A 16,329-nucleotide genomic window follows, 5' to 3' on the forward strand; every position below is an offset into this window, starting at 1 on the left:
TAGTAGCTACGGGCCCCGCACTTTCAAGGGCCTCGCACTAAATGTATTCAAACTATCAATTCCGATTCAGTGATTCTGCACTTGCTCTATTACTATGGTACTATACCTCCTTCAACTTTTTTAGAACGACTGGGTGTTTAAGGTTTGTCGTATTATCTGGCTGTATAGCAAACGAAACAATACAATTACTTTACTATGCAAGTTGAAAATGTGTGTGTTGCGATTACACCACTGTGATAATTAGGTTGTTTAAGAAATTAGTGTTGATTTCTTAGCTGTTCCAATACGTATTTCCCTGTTTGTTTCCATAACCGAGTAAGACAAATGAGATTATTCCGATATGAAGCCAGCCTGTTCTCCATCACTAGGTACTGTTCCTAAGAACCGCAATGAGGATAGAAATGTTTCAATGTGATTTTTTTTTCAGAGAACAGTAAGTGGTTTTACTGATGACAATTTTAAAAGGCGTCGTCTGAAATTATATCCAATTTTCATCTTAATAAACAGAAGCTGCTAGTCCTCCACACAACATCCCCATTCCTCGTGGTCTTTGGCTGCTACGATCCTAATATCGGAAGGAAGAACGTTCCAGACGACCGCGCATCTGAAAATGCGTGATGATGCAGCGAGCGTCTTTGTTCGATGGTTACCCAATCTTACTCCAGCATATTAACTGATCTCATGGCTCCGCCTCCACAATGTTCATCCAGTAAGACGCGTTCTCCCCTCCGCAAACGAAATCCAATTTTAAAACATGGATGAACATACATGCTGTAATACTTAAATGCCGGTTGCAAATGCACTTATTCAATTACGTTATGAATTCGTACATTTTTTCCCCTTTGTACTTTTTTTCTCATTGGACGAAAATCAGTAAGAGTACCCACATAACAGAGTGGGTAGTTCTCAAAATCAAGATGGAAAGGCAAGAAGCCTACTTTCTTTAAAAAGGGGATTAGCTGCAGCCCTACAATGTCTAGCTCACGCTACTGCTGGTGGCAGTGCCTGCACGAGAGGGACCTCCTGAGAGGTCCTAGAGTGGGCATTTGGCCTACTCTTCCACATTGGCCAGACATCTTGGAAGATGTGGGAATGCCCACACTTTACCCGACCACATGCAACCTGTTGATCCACGACCTCTGCTGTGCCCACTTAGACTGCTGTACAGTCCAAGGACATTTATAATCAACGCACAGTGTGGTCCAGATGTCTTGTGACCTCCAATTAATCGACTCCTAACTTTTTTTCCCCCTTTGCACATTCATTTCTGTTTTACATAAACCTTACTTACAGAAATAATATGAAGTATTGCAGAATTAAAGGTGGGTCACAAGACATCTGGACGACCCTGTCCGTTATTTCAACTGCTGCGCCAGCAGGCCGCACCGTTTATCTCTCGATTGTGACGTCAGTGTGCTACCCATTACACTGACTCCCACATCGCAGGCGATTCATTACCCCCCTTGAAGAATGCACGTGGAGGTGATTCATCAACTCCCACCTTGCCCAGCTAATGCATTCGAGATGTGAGCCACATCACCGTGGCCTCAACGGAGTGCCGCATGTATGTCCGCTTCTATCCCCTCGCAGTTGAGTGTGGTACCTTTATGAATATTCTCACACTTTGGTGAAATGCTGCGGGTTGCTTTTCAACGCCTTGTCCGTGTGTCCCCGGGTGGATTTAGAATGCCTCTCGTGACTTTTGCCGTTTGCCAATAAGTGGCAATCATGGGTACAAACAAGCGGTGTGGGTGAGTCAGTTGATGCGGGCTGTGGTGGCGGTGGTGGTGGTCGGAGAGGCTATGCGGCGATGGCCTTGTTTGTCCCTCATTGTCAGCAAACAGCAGCTTTGTGTACAGGATCACGGTCTGACGGTGGGACTGTTACTGATTTGTCATGTTTACAAACGCACGCCGACAAAAACACGGCAGGTTTCCCTGGCAGCAGGCGCCCGCGCGCGTCACGCTGCGCCTGCCCGCGACCTGCTCGTTGTGGTGGAGACCTGTGCATTCGCGCAATGTCGATACACATTTTTCCACCGCAGTTTCAAATGTGGGCATTTTTTTCTCTACAGTTGTGTGTTTCCCTGAAAGTTTTTGTGATTACACATCGTACCCGTATTATTAGTAGAATGATTATGAGGAAACTGCCAATCGTTGTATTGGTTATCACACTTGTGCTGGAAATCTAGGGGTCGCCGGTTCGATGAACCCAGCTTCACCCAGCTTCATCCACCACAAGTGACCAGTTTGGCTGGCCACTTGTTGTGGACAAAGTGGGGGTCTCGCCAGAGTGGAAGAGTAGGCCAAAATAAACCCTGTTTTCATCGAGTGGAGACCCTTCTGTCAGCAGTGGCATGAGCAAGCGATTGCAGGGCTGCACCATTACCTTTGACCGACAGTCATGTGATTATAATAGTTTTATCAGACCACGAAAATATATATTCATGCCTAGATTGTTGTCTGTGATTGCTCCATGTGGTCTGGTCAATGCAATGCTTTATTGAATTGAGGGCTGACTCTGTTAGATTATAGCTAAACCTGGTTTGACAATAAAGTAATAAATCAAACTTGATTTAATGTAGTACACTTCACAATAATATAAATACGACATACGATTGCATGTAATCATAACAACTGGTATTCTAGACAAGTATTGCAGTTTTATTATCAAATAAAAGAGTGTATGTGAAAGGTTATTATTTTTTATATTACGCGTGTTTACCCAGGTAGACCTCACTGAGTCTAAGGAATATATTTTTCAGGAGGGTCCTGAAAAGTGTTTGCAGTAGGGGGCGCTGCCACTGTATGCAATCCCAACTGAGTAATTGGCAGATAATCTTTCAGCAATGTCAATGTTTGTCCAATGCCCGTTACATTATGCGAGGAAATGGGAGAATCCGGAGGAGTTCCATCCAGAACAAGGGGGAGAACACACACACACTGCACAGAGAGGAAACCGAGTCGGAAATTGAACCCAGGCCTCCTCTTGCTTCGAGACCCGAGTGTTACTACGGCACATTTGAGATCCAGGATTTGAATCCAGAATTCAGATTCTCAAGTGCAGTGAATGTATGGTCTCAGCCCGATCAACAACGACTGAACGGGAAAAAAATCCATCAAAGTTGTCTTCTTCACTCGAATTTGGGAAAAGGAAAGTGTCTCTAAGAAATAAAAATGAACGTTTTAATTTCATTGTAATGTGACAAATGTCTCTATAGTAGGGCGTTTGAGAAAGTCGAATGCCTGGTGTGAACGGGAGGCCACTCGTAAGTGTCTCAGGAGTAGTTTTGTGACATAATCCTTCTAAGACTGACTGATACGAGTCGATGCGCCACTCTCTGAGAGTTCAGACTGCTTACGCTATTGCCTCATGAGATGATGCTAAGAACACAACTGAAATGAACAATAGAGTGAACCATGTGCATGGCCTGTGAATCAGGCGACAATACAGAATACAGTATTATTTTATATATGGGGTGGCCCATTAATAGATGTCCTACTGAGTTCTGGTAATTGAATATTGTGAACGTGATGGCTCCATATAGTCCAGAGCGACCGAGAAGGAAGGTGGTAGCCTCTGTTTGTGACTCACACACAACGTCTATTCCAAACTACTACGACTATTTTATTTGCCAGGTAAAGCCCACTTAGCTTGCAGCTGTTTTTCAGAGGTGATGTGGCCACATGATAGCGCAACAAAGTGGCTTTTCATCATCATGTGGGAAGGTAAAGTAGCAGCCAAATAATCTAAATGCATGTTTCTACATGTGGAGGGCGAAACCTGAGGACCTGGAGAAAAATCTACACGACCATGGGGAGAGTGAGATCACGCGAACTCCGAATATACTACAGGCATCGTCGAGGTCTGGGATTGAACCCACGTCCTCCTGCTTAGCAGGCGAGGGTGCAGACGCCCAGGATATATTTGGACATGCACCACCGCAAAGGAAAACAATGTACACATTGCAATGGAAATTCGGACACAGGTTCTTTTAAAATGTACAGAAAATAAACAGAGCGGAAACCAAAAGAGCGGAGACGGGTGTGGTCACATGTACATGATGCCACGTTTAGCAGCCCCCCATCAAAATCGATAATTGTGTAATGTCTCCGTATTCTTTAAGTGAGGTATCTGTAAATGTACAACCCTGTAGACGTGCTATACTGCACACAGAGCAGACACAGATTACGTCTATAACGAGCCAGGCGGTGGTGCCGATGCTGCACGTGGCCTGTAATCCAGACCCGTGGAGGCAGCGAGGGTTGGTGGGTAACACAAACGAGCTTTTTTGCCCGTCCAAGGACGAGTGTATATTGCAGTAAATCTGAAATATTCAATAGAAAAATTGTTCAGTTCATGATTATTAATGAGAGGGTGGGGGGGTTGCCCCATGTGGAGTGATGTCACCCGCTAATGGTTCTTGGGGAGGGATGCCCCATGTGGAGTGACGTCATCCCCTCATGGTTCTTGGGGAGGGATGCGGTATGTGAAGTGACGTCACCTCCTCATGGTTCTTGGGGAGGGATGCCCCATGTGGAGTGACGTCACCCCCTCATGGTTCTTGGGGAGGGATGCCCCATGTGGAGTGACGTCACCCCCTCATGGTTCTTGGGGAGGGGTGCGGCATGTGGAGTGCGCGACCTTCTTGTGCGTTCGTGTAAATTTCCACGCGGGCATGAATATTAATTAAGGGGGGGGCTCTTTTGCAGTGACGTCACGCACGGAGGTAGCACTGTGCTGCGTAGATTCTTTTTTTACCGTCACTTTCTGTAAAGAAACGTCGTCATATTTGAAGCGACTTGCAGAATAAATGATTTAATTCAGCTCCATCTTCCTCTGCGTTCGTGTAAAAATCCACCCACTCATGAATATTAATGAGGGGGAGGGTGGGTTTATGTGGAGTGACGTCACGCGAGGGGTGGGCCTCATGTGGAGTGACGTCATGCGCGGGACGGACAGACATTTCTGGGTGATTATAGTAGGTAATTCATAATCAACGTTTTTGGGTTTGGATCGCGTTATTTATAAATGTGTAGTAACCCTCCACCACCCGACACGGCCAATCAGCAAAAAGTGTCACGTTGACAAAAGACAAATAGTTCACTGCTTTATCCCACCGGTGTGTTGAAGCGTGAAACCACAACATTTACATTTATAAATAACGCGATCTAAGCCCAAAAACGTTGATTATGAATAATATTAGTCGCGAAAGCCTACGTGTTAAACTGATAGTAGGTAATGTTGCGATACTCCCTGTGCATGTCAATGTGCCACATCGTGGCTCTCCAGAAGGCAGTACAGCAAGTGGACTAATCACAATGGTTTCCATCCGTATGGGAACAGAGTGCTGCCCATTCACACGCGGCGCGGGTCTTCTCCGGGTTACCTGGTTTCCCCCCACACGTATAAACATCATCAATGGGCTGACTACTTTTACAATAAAAATAAACCAATGCGCAGACCCACCTGGAAAAGGAGTCATATGACTCATCGTGGCTTTGCTGGATTAAGAAGTAAATTATTATTTGGAATCTAACTAGGCCAGAGTGCATTCAAATTAAACTTCTTGTTAAATGCTGGTTTATATGAGCACAAAAACACAGCAAACATTCCAACGTATGAACAAGCAATAGGTATGAACATGACTGGAACTTCCCTTCTCCAGCCTGCACCGGCTAGCATGGTGAAGTATGGTCAAACAACCCCCGTGATCGACGCAGCGTGGGGAGGGGGGCTCCATCCAGCAGTGGACTGACAAAGGCCTGCCAATGATTGTGCAACAGGTTTTCGTCTGTACGGTGACAGTGTAGGACGCTGCCAATATAAAGTTTTCATTTACAAAGTGATTTAAACAACATTTATTTATTTTTCATAACAAAAGCTAATCGTGGCGAACATAGACGGAAATTAGCTCCGCTGAGGTTTACAACTATATCAGTCAAAACACTTTGCGTGCGGTGGGGGAAACGGTGCGGTATGACCATGCGACATTGAATAGGAAACCACAGAGAGAGGTCAAACCCGCCAATCCAAATATGACCCGAACAAACACCTCTCAGTACCGCATGCAGTGTTGGTATTCATCGGTTTTTATTGAGGTCGGAGCTGCACAAGAAACATCGTCAACAAGAGCGAGAGTGCCGCTGCGTTACCTGGTGCTGACCGTTTTGCTGTAATTATCACCAGGTTAGAACCCGCTGTGGAGCGGCGGATAACGCACTGCGCTATGAATCCGGGGACTCGTGTTCAGTTAGGGGCCAATGGTCGACAATCGTGGAAGGCGATGTCTGAACCGGTCCTGGTTGTCACCGCCTTCACCAATCCACTTGCCAGTGTGGTGCAGTATGGCAAAACAGTCCCCGTGGCAAAGGGGCTGTTTATTATTTTATTATGAGAACCCATTGAGAGCGCAGGTCTCTTCCAATGGAGACCTGGATTGATATACTCGTACAATGCGGTACCGAATCTACACGTACAGTCCGTAATAATCATCGAGTGCATTTGTGGCTCGCACCATTCTTATGCTGGAAGTCTATTACGAGGCTGCTGCTACGTTTCTCACAGTCCACAGTCGTTTCACAGTCGGGAGCATTGTCGTTGCATGCAATCCCATTTGACCAATTTGCAAGTGATTCGTCAAATTTGGTCAGGACTGCCTGCCTGCCTGCCTGGAGCAGCAAACGTCTGCAACAAGCAGCGGACGCGCTACTGCTGGGCCCCCAAGTCACCGTCAAAACTGCCATTGGAATTCGATATTTACAGGTATGCGATATTTATAGGTATCACCCAACACTACAAGGTGACCAATGGATGCTCGGACAGTAATTGATCCTTGACTCCTATCGTGAATACCTTTGAGTGTTGTTACCCTTTCGTATGAGTGAGTTTTCCTTCAGGTTTCTCCTACATGCCGAACATTCACTCGTAGATTTGCTCTTCAATGCGTTTTGGGATTGTACCACATGTTGCTTTGCGTGACGTCAGACAATTTGCTCAGAGCCACTTCAGTTGTAAAGAGGTCGGACATCATGCCCAACAGCACACGCATGTTTGTTGAACTTCTTTCGCACCGTACGTAACCAAACGCGCTAATCAAGGGTGCGTTTTTGCGTCTTACATGGTCTTAGATGTAAGACCCAAAAACACGTTGGAGAATCATACAGCATGAATGGAATTGTCCAAAGTTCTCAAGACTCAGTGACGCTTTGCTGGACATTATTATAATATACTTGAGGTTAAGTTCAAAGTTCATCCACATCAAATGAGCACGGAGGCCCTTCATGCGACTATTTTACATTCCCATGGTGGAGGAAACCTCAGCCCTGAGGAAGGAAAGGCTGAGTTGATCTCCAATCTCCGACCAGGAGTTGAACTCTTTTTGGCTTCCGATTATGAGTCAAGGGCTTTAATCACAGCCCCGCCCGGTCGGGTGAATGTACGGTGTGGTTTTTTTTCTCAGACATTCCAGAAGTCAGCGGCGGTAAAGTGACTCAGGGATCATAGGCCCGTGCCGGTGCCATCAGCGTGCAGGTGGTGCAACTGCATCGGAGCCATGGGTTCAGAAGGACTCAGATGCTGCCTGGCTACAGAGGTGGATGGAAATTGAACAAGGGAGCCGATTTCATTCCTTGCATCAGGGCTCATTCGAACCACGCAATGCCACTGCGTACCACTGAGATCCTGCGTTTAAAATCTGGTTTCAGCCACATGCAATTAAACTGCTTCCCAAGCATAGTGAGTTGATGGACTTAACCCATGCATTAATGACAGCACAACAAGTCTAAATGAGTTTAATTTGCTCTGGCTAAATGCTAGCATTGGGAATTCAGATAAATTGGTGCATCTGCCCTGTGACAACATTGCTGTGCTGCAGAGTAAGTGGAAAGGTGTGCCCCTTGTTCGAGTATAAAACAAAAACGAATACTATCACTTGAATATGACATCTGAATCAGGTCTGTAAAAAATGAACCCGTAAAAACAAAGTTTTTCACTATAAATCCTTTATATGCGTGGCGGCTAGAGTCCTCTCGTCCTCTGGCTTGAGATGGCTGCCACCTATGGGTCAGATGATTGCCTGCCACCATTAAGCAATTGGTAATTAAATATAATTGATTTTTTCCTAAAAAGTGTAAAATTTTGGGAAAAAAAATTCACGAAAATACATTGTCACGCACAAAGAGTATGTGTGCAAAATGTCAGCTCGATTGGATCACGGGAAGTGGGTTAAAACACGACCGAAAGATTTGCACGGTCGTAAGCAAGCACGCAAGCAAGTGAACTTAATATAAAGGATTAAAAAATATATTCGCCTGTGGAGGACGCGGGGATCGATCCCGCGACCTTTGGCATGGGAAGCGAGGGCGCTACCAACTGCGCTACTCCACCACGGCCTGTGGAGGGGTTACGCTCTGGGCTCTTACACTCTGACGTTCAGCCAAAGCCATGAATGCGTTCTATTTGAATATATGTAAAATAAATTTTTTTTGCCTAAAAAGTGTAAAATTTTGGGAATTTTTTTTCACGAACAATAATTGTCTGGCACAACGAGTCTGTGTGGAAAATGTCAGCTCGATTGGATCACGGGAAGTGGGTTAAAAAACGACCGAAAGATTTGCACGGTCCTAAGCAAGCAAGCAAGCACGCAAGCAAGCACGCGAACTTAATATAAAGGATTTTTAAAAAACCTGTGTCTGCAGGCCATTCATCAACACGGGGTGATGCACCTCGTGGTCACTTCCCCGCACCTCCGATATTAGCACGGTTGGCTACGTACGGTGCGACAGAAGTTCAACATACATGGCCTGACACCAACAGCACAATAGGAATGTGAATACAAGAAATACAATCTTACGTAAAATCCGCCGCGTTCTACTTTTCTATCGCTGCTACGATGGTTACTTTTCCCACGAACGTCACTCATCCCCCCCCCCCAACCGTGTTCAGGACTTAGTCTACCAGGCTGACTGCATCATCATCCCATCCACAGTGTCCATCCATCACACTGCTGCAGGTCACGATGCTTCCTTTTCTGTCTCCTCCCTAACACGGCTCCACTTTGGAATTTCCTCGCAACGTGAATTTACCAAAGTCCTCATCAACATTACTAAATTCAAGAAAACGTGTTACGCTCCCATCTTTTACACCTTCAACAGTGCCGTTTGCTGCTGTCCGCGTGGCGTTTTGGGACCTTTGGGCCCTGTGCACAGCAACCCGTGATTGAATAAAAACACTTCGTCTGAGTCACCCAAAACAGGACTCCTCAGCCCGAGGTCTCGCAGCAAGCCCAGCCCTGAATCTCTCATCACAACCACAACCACCACCACGCCTCGCCAACTCTCTCCACCCCCAACATCCTCCCCCACCCCACCCCAACCACCACCACCAACACAACCCTGCTCCCCCAACTCACCCATCCCCACAACCCCATTCATCCACTCCCTGCACCAAGTGAAAAATAGAAAAAAAAAGACTCCGAGCCACACCCAGCCCCGCTCCGAAGCGAGGAAGTGGCGTGGGTGTTGGGTGAGTGTGGGGCATCGTCGTCTGTCTTGCGTTCGTGGCTCTCTTAAAGCCACACAGAAGCGACGGTCCACTCTTCTCGCGTGAAGTTTCGCTCTGCGTCGAGTAAGCGGAGCTCCTCAAGTCTGTTGCCTGCTCACTCCTTCCCTCTCCCACCTCCCTTCTCGTTCCCCTCCTCCCCACCACTCTCTCAACTTCACTTTCTGCCGCTTGCCACGTTATGCTCTCTCTATATCCCTGCTGATGCTGCTGCTGCTGACGGCGCTATAAATAAGTAAAGCAAGTGGCGACTGCGCAGTTCTATTATTCTATACCGTACGTGCGTTGTTATTCTGTGCTAAAAATCTAAACAAAAGTGTGTGTCTGTTTGAACATGTAAATGCTTGCTCAGTCGTAGCCACAGACCCCTCTAACGCTTCGTAATAATTCTATCGCAAATAACGCAGCGCAGACACTTCTCGCCACTTCGCCGGAGGTGGTGCTGCTGGGGGGGGCATCAGCCCGCGGCGTCCGTGTCCCGAGTCGTCGTCGCTGCGTCAATTTCTCGCCTCGCCCTCTCCACCACCACCACGGCGAGAGCGCGAGGTATCTTATCCACGCACGACCAACCACCTGGACGCGGGACACTGCACATTTGGACATCTTCTGGCGGGCTTGCCTCGTGCTTATAAGCCGAAAGACATCTCCCTATCAGATGCAACCCTTTGCTGTTGTTGTTGTTGTTGTTTACAAGTTGCTTGAGATACGTTGGCTCGCTTGTTATATTTGTTGGGATGTGCGCGCTAAGGCAGCTGTCAAAAGTCAATTGAAAATGCGGTTGCTGTTCTGTATACCAGTGATACCTTAGGCTTCCTCGTAATTAGCGTAATGTCATTTCAGTTACCTAGGCGAGTCTCGCTGAGTCTCACGACTCGTGTTCAGGAAAAGGGGCTTTTGCACCCACCGATGTCTGGCCACAGCTGTTCAGGATGAGTGTCGTGGGACGGATTGTTTAGTCGCAAAGGGGGACCGGAGAGATCCCGGAGAAAACCCGCGCGCGCACAAGGGGAGGCTGGTAACGCCCAGAGCGGCCAGCAGACAGATGAAAGAATCAGTTGCTCTCAAGGCAAGTCGATTAGCGTTCATCACAATTCTGTCAGTGATGTGAATTCCATATTATCGTGGCGGGGGAAGTCTTTCCATATTCCTCGAAGGAAGTGGCCAAATATGCCTCCCTCCCCACCCAATCCAATGCAGGGACCTCTTTAAAAACGAGTGAGACGGAACGGCGATTCTTTCCGTGGATACTTTGGATGATTAGTCTTAGTCTCGCACGCATGGAGGGGTGTAGAGAAGGGACGTTACACAGGTTGCATCCCAAGTGTCAGGGGAGTCGGGTGGGGCGTGTTGGATGAACAGGTGTGTGGCTCTCTTCTCACCTGTATAGCGTTACCTGCCCTGAGGCGTCCTGCTTTGAGCACCACGTGCCAATGTGCAGCTTATCTGTGTAATTCTATCCTGCCCGGTAAATATGTCCCCGTACGGCAAATGTTTGTGTTTGCGTGAATGCAATGCGTAAATAGTGTCGTCTTGTGCAGGCTATAGAGGCTACTCGTTAAGAGTATAGGCCAAAGGACAGGTAAGTTGTTTAGTTGGGTAAACATTAATGCATTTTTAATGCAATTGAAAGGCACGTAATTGCCGAAAGTAGTTTAAAGCCTTAAAATATTAATATCAAGTAACTTGATAAGTTAATTCCCCATGCATACAGCTATAGAGTGGGGGGATATCGAATTCACCGTACAGTACTTATATCGCAGGCGTATTCCTGTATCAGTTACATTTATTGTTGGCTAAACATCGCATAGGGGATAATAGGCGAGGTCCAACGGGGTTATCAAAGGCCGCGTGTATTGTACTCGTTTAATTATTCTGTGGCTGAATCGTGCGAAATTCTGGTAGCTTGGGGAGGCCATCATCTTGCAGTGGATTGATCATGTCTGATGATGAGTTAATAAGTTAATAAAGACCACGTTAAGTTGACTTTGTTTAACTTGTGAGAACTCAGAGGTCGGTATAGTCCCATTGGCAGGAGTGGTTTGGGCCACCAAATTACTAAACGTAAAACCAATGAAATAAAGTTATTGCAATTAAGTAAATATACATCGGAGTGAAACGACGGCATATATTCTGTGACAAAAATCTAGAACTGCTCAAATTCAGCGGGGTGATTCAGACTCCCAGACCATTACACAGGAGTCTCCCCGGCCACTCCCTGCACGTGGGTCTTCATGTTTGTGTAAGACCATTCAGAAACACAACATATTTGTGGTCAGGCTTATCGATGGAGGGGGGTAGGATAAACAGCTTTTGACGCGTGCTATCGAAGTTACAGTTTTATTCGGGATTTGAGCGAGTTTATTAACAACAAAAAGACGACGCTTCCGTAGCATTGCATTGCTGGGGCGTGGACATTTTTTTTGTTACACGTGGTTTCCATCTAAAAAAAAAAACAAGTTGTACGTTCGACCGTGAGTCCTGACACGTACCGATGTACTCCCTCCTCCCCCTCCTCGCAGCTCGGGGCCGCTGCCTCCTCCTCCTTCCTTCGTTTGTTTGCCAGACGCTCCGATCCGCCTCCTCCCTCCCAAGAGTGCTGCCTGCAGCAAGCGAGAGAAGGGGAGGGGGAGAGAAAAGCCCCCCCAGCACGGTAAGCTGCACGCATACTTGCCACATGTGCTCAGGTCGCAGTGCGCTAGGGGGCGGGCGGGTGGGTGGGAGTGGAGTGAAGAGAGTTGAGTTGTATGCTTTGGATGGGGGTGTGGAGGGAGTTGTTCAGTGGCTTCAGAGGCGGTGGAGAGTGGAGAAGTGGTGATTGTAGGTGTGGTGTAAGGTGGGTGCGGGTTCAATGTGGAGCCCAGGGACATTAACTGGGCGTTGGCTCATCACTATATGGCAGCATTCACAAATGGAACATTTAAAACGCTCCAGTAGCAGTTTGCGACTGGTGGTCATCCAGAACAGACCTAACGACGTTTCACGACGCAACACCCCGATCCACAAACACGAAGGAGGCATCACAGCGATGTGGCACTTCGCTGCTCCTGACGCGTCTATCTGGGCTTGAATGTGAAACTGAGGTTATTGCTCTGAGCCTACATCAGCAGCCATACGAAAGAAGAAGCATTTAAGTCTGCTAATGAAGAGGTGTGGTGCATGCACCATCTACCTTCTAGACACTCTTGATTCATTCTTTCCGCAGAGATTTTTCCCCCCCATTTTTAATAAAAGTGTTACCATAAATACATTTTGCAATATAGGCAAGATGGCTAGTTTAGAGATTTGTTTTTATTCCCACAGCTGGTAAAAAAATCCCGATAGCTTGGGGCGAGGGTTAGGCGGGTGTGGGGGTTGCCCTACTTCCCCACGCTGGTCAGTGTGGCGCTGCATGCTGAAGGCTAAAACCAGAGAGCTGTTGAGATATCACTCAGCGCTGATGTTCGCGATCACTGAGAATCTCTCTTGGACCAACTGGAGGTGTAAGTTACTTTAAGCAGAATACATCTGTAGTTTGGGTGTACTCGCTGCTGCTGATTTATGCTGCTGGAACTGACTTGCAGATACACAACTTCGCTCAGAAGCAGCAGCAGCAGAAAAAATGTAAACATTTCTGCGAAGTCGGCTGTGGAATGGCAACAGATAAAATGCGGTTGCGAAGTAAAAACAAAGGAATGAATTTGGCGAATAAGGTTGCATTTTCGTTTTTTGTTTAGAATGGAGCTCGACAGTGACCTCTTGTGTGGGGCCGAGAACGATCGCTGTACAGTAACAATGTCGCATCTCTGATTTAGCCGGGGTCTCTGATTTCGGCGGATGTGTGAGACATCGGTCAGATACGCGAACGTCTGTAGACAATGACATTGCACGGCGTGCAAATAGGTTACGAGACAAAAATAAAGTGCAAACTGCTTTCAACTTGAGAAACTGCTCCGAAGTAACACTGTGACGTACGTGCATCGCTATGCAGTTTGCATGATAGGACCAGAAATATTCCCCAAACAACATTTTTGTTTAAAGCAAAGGGAATTCAATGGAGAGTAACATTTCAGGACCTCTGCTGTGCAAGTCACGATCGCCGGCGATGGGGACGACCCTGAGTTGCGCTTCGCCTGCGCGCGGGCTGCCGCTTTCATTCGGTAACCGTCGTGGTGGACATCGCAGACACGGGCACGGACACAATTTCCTCGGCACTCGGTTAATTGGTCTGTTAATTTGTCTGTTAATTTGTCTGTTAATTTGTCTGTTAATTGGTCTATTGATTGGTCACAGTGGCTACGTGGCGGTCGGATATGCGACCTTTTTATACCCTGCCCTCGGTGAAATGGGTTTGCCGCGTGGCACGGTGGCCACGTATAGCAGCAAAGCGACGCCTCAACAGTAGCGGCGTGAAGTCGTTGCAGGGCATCTGCTACGAGGCCAGGGCGTGGCATGGGTGGCGGAGGACATACGACTTTTTGAGAAAGTCCGGGTGAGGGAGCAATGCAGGGTGGATTGGGTGGCATTAAAATCGAACCTGCTTGCCAAAACGAGGCCCAAGCATGCAGAACGTTTAGAAGATAAAAACACATTTTCAAAGGGAAATAAATATAAAAATCTGGAAAAGTAAGTAGGCGGACAGGCAGATTTGATGGACAGACAAGAGGCAAAAAAAAAATTCGGGGCAAGAATGAGTGAACCCATTTCCCATGAACGGCGTGATTCATGGGCTACTGAATTCTGAGTTTACAGTTGCATCTGCAATAGCGGCCGTTATGACTGTGTCCTGAAAATGTCTTGAGGTTGTGACTCGTGCTTGTGGCTTGTGTAGCAAGCGAGAGACCGAACAAGAGCACATTCTGCAGTGGCGGATGTCCACAAAGTGCGCTCAGAATGGCAGTTGAATGCCTGCAAAAGGGCATGTGAAGAACGCGGGGGGCTCCCTTTTCGCCAAAATGCCACCACAATGTTCTTTTTTTTTCATTTTGTATAATGGAAACGGGCGACTTGCTGCTTGGAATTCTCTGAGAGTTCGTGTTTGCACAGTGAAGAGGCGCTTCGCATGTCCGCTTTAAGGATCGTGTAAACACGCCGTCAGTTTCGGCTGCGATGACCACCCCCGTCCGCCCCCCCCCCCCTCACTTCTGCGTGGTGCACGGCGTTGTGTTGGTGGTGTGTTGGTGGTGTGTTGGTGGTGTGTTGGTGGTGTGTTGGTGGTGTGTTTGTGCTGGTGGTGGTGTGTTGGTGGTGGTGGTGTGTTGGTGGTGGTGTGTTGGTGGTGTGTTGGTGGTGGTGGTGTGTTGGTGGTGGTGGTGTGCTGGTGGTGTAGTGGTGGTGGTGTGTTGGTGGTGTGTGTGTGGTGGTGTGGTGGTGGTGGTGTGTTGGTGGTGTGGTGGTGGTGGTGTGGTGTTGGTGGTGTGTTGGTGGTGGTGGTGTGTTGGTGGTGGTGGGGTGTTGGTGGTGCTGGTGTGTTGGTGGTGCTGGTGTGTTGGTTGTGTTGGTGGTGTGGTGGTGGTGGTGTGTTGGTGGTGTGGTGGTGGTGGTGTGTTGGTGGTGTGTGTGTGGTGGTGGTGGTGTGTGTGTGGTGGTGGTGGTGTGTTGGTGGTGGTGGTGGTGTGTTGGTGGTGGTGGTGGCGTGGTGGTGGTGGTGGCGTGTTGGTGGTGGTGGGGTGTTGGTGGTGTGTTGGTGGTGGTGGTGTGTTGGTGGTGGGGTGGTGTGGTGGTGGTGGTGTGTTGGTGGTGGTGGTGTGTTGGTGGTGGGGTGGTGTGGTGGTGGTGGTGTGTTGGTGGTGGTGGTGGTGGTGTGTTGGTGGTTTGGTGGTGGTGTGTTGTTGGTGGTGGTAGTGACAGACTGTGGCGAGCCTCCTCGCTCGTCCCCCCGCCTACAGCCCTGGCCTCTCACAATGAGCTCGTGTTGTGCTCAAATTTTCTAAATTATGTAACGTGGACAAAAATGTAAACTGCACATAGTGTACGCGGCGCCATGGCTCAGCTAAAGACCTTTCTGGAATGAACTAAACCTATTGCGAACTATTTATTTCGTGAGTTTGGTCAAGTCATGTCCTGACTGCATAGCTGCACGTGTGTTTACACGTGTATATCGGAGCATCAATAATCCCCCCTTAGCTACGTAAATAGTTATGCTTCAGAGTTTGAAAACGTTGGACAGTGAACAGATTTTAGTGCGGTTTAAAATGTGGATGGACGTAACATTGTTATTTTGTGCGGGGTCTTTGAAATAAAATACCAAGTATAGTGTTTGTGCCATTTTACAATCTTATGCAGGAGTTTTTAAAATAGATGATTATAATGCCAGATTATAATTCCAGACCTGAAAGCAAATATATTTTGATAATCGGTTGAACCTCAGCAGAACGAGAACGATGAAATGCAGTAAAATGAAAAAAATATCCCTGATTGAAAACAAGTTGTTGGATTTATGAAAATCAGTGGCTTTAATTAAACATGATTCATCCGGCATTGCAGGATGAGATCTGCAGATGGGATTGAGAGAAATGTCTTGAAGGGCTAATTAGTTGGCCCTTCAAGACAATTCGTTGTATTCCTTTGCTGGCGAGATGTGTGCAGCATTGCAAGACCAGAGAGCGATAAGTTTGACTTGACAAGAAATACGTCCGTGAGACATATGAATAATTAACAGAGACTTCTTTAGATTAAACGTTCAGGAAAAGATCCCCTGTAAATGCCCTGCTAGTGTACCGCACACCGCACGAAGGAGTAAGATATGTTCTTCAGGTATGCCATGCATTTGGCGTATTCGTCTTACTTGCT

At 47.4% G+C, this 16,329-nt stretch overlaps 1 protein-coding gene across 1 annotated transcript in view; it reads left to right on the forward strand.

Annotated features, from left to right (window-relative positions):
- The first annotated feature begins 9,501 nt into the window (after positions 1–9,501).
- The window catches only part of LOC133352571 (neuroblast differentiation-associated protein AHNAK-like), a 70,750-nt gene continuing 63,922 nt past the window's right edge, over positions 9,502–16,329 (forward strand). The window contains 3 exon segments of the mRNA XM_061568300.1: positions 9,502–9,627; positions 9,969–10,107; positions 12,081–12,211. The gene's annotated coding sequence lies outside the window, so the exon portion shown is untranslated.

This window comes from Lethenteron reissneri, chromosome 41 (genome assembly GCF_015708825.2).
Source record: "Lethenteron reissneri isolate LAM-NWPU_2019-01 chromosome 41, ASM1570882v1, whole genome shotgun sequence".
Taxonomy (NCBI): Eukaryota; Metazoa; Chordata; class Hyperoartia; order Petromyzontiformes; family Petromyzontidae; genus Lethenteron; species Lethenteron reissneri.